At 42.7% G+C, this 7255-nt stretch overlaps 1 protein-coding gene across 3 annotated transcripts in view; it reads left to right on the top strand.

The window, feature by feature from the left end:
• Window positions 1–1741: 1741 nt before the first annotated feature.
• Window positions 1742–7255, top strand: part of LOC138626913 (nuclear receptor coactivator 2-like) — a 43560-nt gene continuing 38046 nt past the window's right edge. For all 3 annotated transcript variants that reach the window (XM_069708908.1, XM_069708910.1, XM_069708909.1), the window contains exon 1: window positions 1742–1848. The gene's annotated coding sequence lies outside the window, so the exon portion shown is untranslated. The remainder of the gene's footprint in view (window positions 1849–7255) is intronic.

Here is a 7255-nt window from a genome sequence, read left to right as displayed (position 1 = left end):
TGCACACATTGAAGGATCGACGTTTCCTCAAGAAAAAGAGTCGACTCATCACCTTCTTGTAGACAGAAACAAAGAAAACCCTCAGAAAATATTGTATTTTTCCAGAAAATTGTTTAAAACAAAAACAAAGAAGTAAATATATGTTGGAATGGGTTGTTTAAAAATATTAAATGAAAATAATGTGAATTCATGCTGTTTTCTGGTTATAAATAAGAATTACGGTATATTTGTGGTGATTTTGGAAAAACACTGAGTGTTGGAGTTTGACCTGTTGAAAATAATCTCAACTAAATAATGATGAACCAACATCCTGTGAGTGACAATCAGATTTCTCCTACGAACTCTTGAACTGTGACCGACCCACACACACCGAGTCTCATCTGTTTTCTGTATTGACTCATGATGCCTCTGTTGCAATCGGTCGAGACTGTCTATGTTTCTCTGTTATTTATTTTTTTCTCTACCCAAGCTGCTTATTTTGGGGCCGAGCGGTGACTTTGCTGAAGGTGATCTCACCTTACAGTGGAACAACCACAGTGCACGACTCGTGCAGGACAGAGGAAGGACACGCAGTGTGTTCGTGTAGCAGTAGCGGCATGCACCAAACAGTGGAGCTGAATTCACTTATTTCAGTAATAGTACTAAAACGGCAGAGTAAAAGTCCCCCATTACAAATCCTGAAAGAAGAATGACCTACTTATGGAAAGTTCAGAGGTTTTAGCAGCAAAATGTAGTTAAAAGTACAAAAGACCTCTGACTGATATTATATTGTGTATGACATCATTGAATGATTATATCGGTGTGTGAGCAGCATTTTTGTAGCTGCTGCAGGTGGAGCTGGTTTGAACTTCTTTATATCCCGTTTTTAAATCTACATGTTTACTGAAAGAGAAGAAAGAATGCAGAAAAACTAAACTTCTGATCCAAACATTAGTTTTCAGTGACTTTTTATCTCATCTTTTAAATTTGAGTGAGATCGTTATTTGAAATGAAGCCATATCAGGAGTTTAGAGACACATTCATGTTTGGTGGAACTGTAAACCGCTCATAATAAACATCTAACATGTCATAATAACTTAATAACAGTGGCTTGTATTTTAAAAGCTGTCAGATCTTTATCTGAAAAGTAACTTAAATCTGTCAAAATAATGTCGTGGAGAAGAAAGTACAATATTTCCCTCTGAAATGGACTGAAGTGGAAGTATGAAGTCAAATGGAAATACTCAAGCAAAGTGCAAACAGTAAAAGCCAGTGGCCAGATACTCATATGAAATACTTAAAGGGATATTACAACAACATATTAGGACACGAGCACACCAGAAACTCCTTTAAAATCCCACAAAGGTCAAAAATTAGCTGGACGTAAGGTCACTGCATTATGAACGAATGAGGCAGAGTGCAGTTTATTTAACACAATTAGGGCAATTTAAAGAATTAAATTATTATTAGATTTAGGAATGTGTTTTTGTTTTTATGTTTTAAGACTTAAAACAACCACGTTACACCTTAAAACTGTCATTACATAATAATAATGTGCCCCAAACTATATAATGCAGGTTTTTAGTTCAGCTCTCCTCAAAGTGTGTTTGCATGTGTGCGCGCTCTGCAGGCTGGTAATGAGATGAGTGGAGGTGGGGGTGGTGGAGAGGGAGGAGGCAGGAGGAGGAGGAGGAGGAGGAGGGGGGGGTCTACTGGTAAAGATAAACAGCCGAGGAGCCTCTGAGCCACATGAACATGGCGGCTCCGGCCCTGGACGCCGCCGCCGCCGCCGCTCCGTCCCGCTGACCGACAACCGACACCGGCGACAAACGGAGAAACCTCCCCGGTGAAGGGCAGCTCAACTCTCAGGTAAGTTTCCTGTCATTTCTCCCGGCCGGGCCCCCCCTCGCGCCCCCACCGCCGCCGCCGCTCCTCCAAAATAAAACGTTCGCGCAAAGAAGTGTGTGTCGAGGTTATCGCTCTTAAAGGGACATTATTTTATTTATTCTCTTTAATAGCGCGGTCAGATTACCGTTATATATCCGTTATAGAGATATATATGTACGTACACGCGGAAATAACGTCAGAATCACTCGGTATTTATCGCGCATGTTTATTTATTCGCGTCTTCGGTTTTCGAAAATCGTATTTAACGAATTGTTCGCGAGTAAAAACACGTGAATATTTTGTCCGTTGATTGACAGCTTTCACGACCTTACCGGGTTTGTTTATTTTTCGTTTTTTATTTTTTTTTACTATGGCCAGCTAAACGGATAAAACAAACAAACAAACAAACAAACAAACAAAAATGCTACTTTGCGTCGGTTACGGTGCAAAAAAAAAAAAAAAAAAAAAAAAAAATCTGCCAAAGACCGAGAATTAAAAACACTGCGCGCGCGCGTGTTTGTTGAACGTGTTTAAACACTCGTGTGTGTGTGTGTGTGTGTGTGTGTGTGTGTGTGTGTGTGTGTGTGTGTGTGTGTGTATAAAATATCCCCAACCGGGACTTTGCTGTTTAACTTTAACACTTAGCTGTTAAAAGCCTCCACTTCCTGATCAGCTGCGTTTTTTTTTTTTTTTTTTTTTAACGTGAAACCGAGCTCGAGAAAACGAGTTGTCGCTCGTTGTCAAAGTTTTATTTTATTTTATTTTATTTTTTAATGTAGTGTTTGGTCCATTTTCCGTGGTGTTTATGTGACTGAGGTCAGTTTTATTTTACGGTGAACAGTTTAAGTTATTCCCCGGGCCGGTTCGTACAGCTCTGACTTCCTCAACCAACTGAAGCGTCACGTGAACGAGAGTAACCCCACAGTTCCGGTTTGTTCTTTCAAAATAAAATAAGATTTGCTCGGTACTTTCAGGGAATAATTTTATTTAATTGCGTATAAATTGTTAATTATGGATGACTTACTCAGTTTCATGTTATTTAATGCGACTTAACATTGTATTAAAGCTGTTATGGTGTATTATTTCACATCAAATGTTGTGTTACGGGGATGTTTTGTTGAGGTAACCTCATGTACAGAGTTACAGCCAAGTACATCATACACCTTTTTTCACAGCAGACACTTTTGTATTAATAAATTTGTGTATTAATAATGGTTCAGTTACATTAAGCATCCCACTAAACAAAGACAGTTAACCAACACGCTCAAAAAGTAGGATATCCCCAAAGTTGTTAATACACCTGTGCCTTCCCTACAATGACAAACCTAAATGTATACAATGGAAAAAAGATCTATAGCTCAGTGCTTTTTGTATTTCTGTAGCATTTTATTTTCTTTTATTACTTAATTGCTTGTTATTTTGAAGAGTAAGTCAAGGAAGCGGCTGGTCTACTTCCTGTTGGTTCATATAACTTGACATGGATCAGCCCCGTGGGCAGTGATGTGAGGAGACACTTATCTCTCCAACAGCTTAAATGTTCAGGTTGCAAGTTTTGCAAACAAGACAGTCATGAAAATTAATCCTGTAAAAGGGGAAAGATTATTTGTACCAAATCTCTTCCATGTCACGGTGGCATTTTTCCATTTTGTGTATCAAGCAACATATTGACCACTTAAGCGCCAGCATGCATGCATGCTCGCAACCTGGCAGCTGCAGGACCTGCGACTTGACCTGCGCTGCAGGTTCTTAGCAGTCAGGTCGGTCGGTCGGGCCTTTTCTTTGTTTTTTTTTGTGCATGCCAGCAGAAGAATTAGTCTTTTATTTGCTGTTGTGCTGGTATGTTACCGTAGGAAACATGTCGGTTTGCCTACGTGACAGGTGCCACCTGACTCCTCTGGATATGTTATCTTTGCTGGCTGGACTCACGATTTTTTTCTGTTTTTTTGGGGTTTTTTTTGTGTGATTATTTGCTCTCTCACTGCACCGTAAAGTGAACTTTGAAAAAGGATTGCGACACGCGGCTTTCTGCGTTTCTCTGAGGGAAGACGGCTCGGCGACATGCGACGTTGTGCATGCTTGTTTTTGTTTTTTTACATTCAAAGATCAACCTGGATCCGTTTCCAGTGTGCTTTTTCTAACGGCTTTATCCTCATTAAACTGTGTTATCATGCTCTGGGGTAGTGATTCCTCTGGGTAAATAACAGCATGCTTCCATAGTTCTTTTTTTTTCCTTCCTCGATGCCAGAAGAACCTTATAGTGCTGCAGCAAGAGTGCAGGAATGTTCTTAAGACCAAGATCTTAACGTGAGATTGGCAGTTTGCCCAGTGAGGGATCCTTAGTGGCTTGAATTCACTCAACCACGTGAGAGCTCAAATAATGTCCCGACCAATGACAGCAGCAGCAGCAGCAGCAGCAGCAGGAGGAGGAGGAGGAGGAGGAGGAGGAGAAGTTGGAGAAGGACGAAGGGCAGAGGCTTGACTGTGCAGTTCTTCATACTATGTTTTCTACAAGGTTTTATCCTCTAAACAAGCTAAAGAAAAGGTTTTTAAACCTTCATCCTCTTCCTCTGATGTGTTCCCATTCTGGATTAAAGAAACCCTCGTATTCATTGCTTTTTTTAAAATGTTTTCTTTTTTAAAGGTGATTTGAATCTGAAGGTTGTAAAAAAAAAAAAGAAATTGGCCAAACGGGTGCGACCAATCAAAACTGATAAGCGTTACTTGATAATCTTTGATTTCACATCCACATCACAGTAATCCCTTCCAGAACCTCCTACGTGCACTCCTTCCCTTTTAATTCTTCTCATTGGTTCATATGTACATTTATTGGTGTTTAATGAGGTGTGTGTGTGTGTGTGTGTGTGTGTGTGTGTGTGTGTGTGTGTGTGTGTGTGTGTGTGTGTGTGTGCGCACACGCTTGTCTACACGTCTATGTTTGTGTATGTCTGGATCTTCTCGCTGCCACCGACTTTATCAGAGACAAACACACACACACACACACACACAGACACACAGACACACACATACAAACATACACACACACACACACACACACACACACACACACACACACACACACACACACTGCCGCTGGCTTTCTGTCACGTAGCAGAGACGGTCGTCTTCAGGTCTGATCCTCCTGAGACCAACTGCTCTAATTAACACACACACACACACACACACACACACACACACACACACACACACACACACACACACACACACACACACACACACACACACACACACACACACACACACACAGCCATGTCACGACTCCTCTGAAAGCCTCCCGCGGTGCCCGAACACCATAATCACTGTAATATTCCTTCAGCGAAATTTGTTGACGAGATGTTCTGACAGTTTACACGATGATAAAAATCTTTTAGTCTCAAATCAAAGTATATTTTAATCTCCGTTATCGACGCACGTTTTTCTCCTCAAACATTGCGGAACCACGCGGAGAAGAATCGGAGAAGAGTCTCATGAAACGGGTGATTTTGAAGATGTCGATGTCAGTATTCATACATGAATCTTACCGTGATATATTTGGTCATATTCTTTGCGTAACTTATGGACACGTTTTTTTTTTTTTGGTTAAAGATAGCTTTAATTTTCATTAATTTTTTTTATAATGGTGACCCTGTTTCTAAATTAGTCGAAGCATATCTTTGTTATTTCAGTATGGTAATTTACTCCATGTGTGCCGAGACAATATATCTGCGAAAGACTAATATTAGCTGATATAAAATGTATTGGTCCATTTCTGTTTGACCCAGTTAACGAAGTCCCATTTCTATTTATTTTGTCTCCTAACTGTCTTTGTCTAAAGTCGTTGCGTCCTGTCGGGAGTAGACTTCAGCTTAATTTGGAAATGATTGGAGCCGCCTTTAACTAATCAACATTGACCCGCCGCTTCAATTACATTCAGGAAAAAAAACAACTCAATTGATTTCAACGTCATCATACGTTAGCCCCGCCCCCAGACTTATTTAGTGCACCGCAGCGGTCCCAAACAATACGTGACGAGTTGCTGGTTACTGGAGGACCTGAGTCTAGTCGTACATAAACCGGTGGGACTCAAACCCACAACCTTTCAATCTCAAGCGTTTTCACAGAGAGGTGAAGTTTTAATTGTGGGAACAGGAAGCAGACCAGAGCCGGCCGGACTCCTCTCAGGTCCTGTTGGTCGATGCTTCAAACTCTGAAGAATAAATATCAGTTGGAGAAAAAATTAGTATTAAATAACTGTGACTTCTTCTTGTGCTCTGAAACGGGACGGGGGTGGGGGGCGGGGGGGGGGGGGGCGCATCATGGACGCAAGAGCCAGAAATAGACTCGTTCAAACACAAAAAGCATCGCGGGAATTTACAGGATATTATATTCTCTCTCCCGTCGACTAAATCCCTCGAGAGGCGGCGTGATGTCAGACCGTTGCGGGACAGAACGCGTGTCGGGCCGTCCGGCGGGCGGCGGGATGAAAAGCTGCCGCGGGGCTCGAAGCGCCGGACCGACCCGGGAGCCCGAGCGTAGCGGGTTGCATAACGAGCGCTAATTTTGGTTAGCTGGCTGTAATTGTCCCGCTGTGGCAGCAGAGCTGATCCGGCGGGACGAGGCTCCGCCGGCCTCCGGACGGGTAACACCAGCTGATAGCGGAACGAGCTTTCACAGAACAAACAGTCCGCGGCGCTAATCGTGGGTGTTCGCCACCGATTTAAAGGAACTTTTTCCTTTTTTGTCCCACAGATGGCGATCAAAACGAACAAAAACAACTTTGTTTTTTTTTTTGGATTGAGCGTCACACATCTGGAGCAGCTGCAGGAGGGGGGGGAGTAGGGGGGGGGGCTTTTAGCCATTTGAGGACAAAGGACAGTTATCGAAAAATTATTATTATTATTTTTAGAAGACACTTCTTCGTTACGGGCTGAATCTGAAGTTGGTTAATCGGTGACTCAAATACGACTTCAGTACGAAGTTCAGACAAAAGATTTTGATCGTTGCAAAAAGCAATTTGTGAACTTCTCCGACGCGAGGACGACACTTTCATTCACGACGCGCTTCGGTTGCATCTCGACTCGTGAAACGTGACTCGACGTGACGCCGATGCGTGTTTCCTCCGTGTGCGGATGCATCTCGTGATTCTGGCCCAGATTACAGGAGAGGGGGGGGGGGGTAGAGGAGGGGGGTAGAGGAGGGGGGTAGAGGAGGGGGGGTCGACCCGTGCTACGCGGCCGTACTGTAAAAAAAAAAAAAAAAAAAAATCAGCTCCGAGGGGCTCGGCGGCGCCGTGGATGTCTGCGTTGCCATGGAGCTGCTTAGTAACAGAAATTAATCACAGTCAGGAAGTAGGCCGTCTCTCTGTGTGGCTCTCATTGACTTTCCGTGGCTG

The sequence above is a fragment of the Brachyistius frenatus genome, unplaced genomic scaffold (genome assembly GCF_029030835.1).
Source record: "Brachyistius frenatus isolate BFR_SWC_R1_liver_20210118 unplaced genomic scaffold, ASM2903083v1 Contig_79, whole genome shotgun sequence".
In the NCBI taxonomy this organism is placed as follows: Eukaryota; Metazoa; Chordata; class Actinopteri; family Embiotocidae; genus Brachyistius; species Brachyistius frenatus.
The sequence above is the reverse complement of the archived record's forward strand: the minus strand, read 5'-3'. Positions and strand labels throughout refer to the sequence as shown.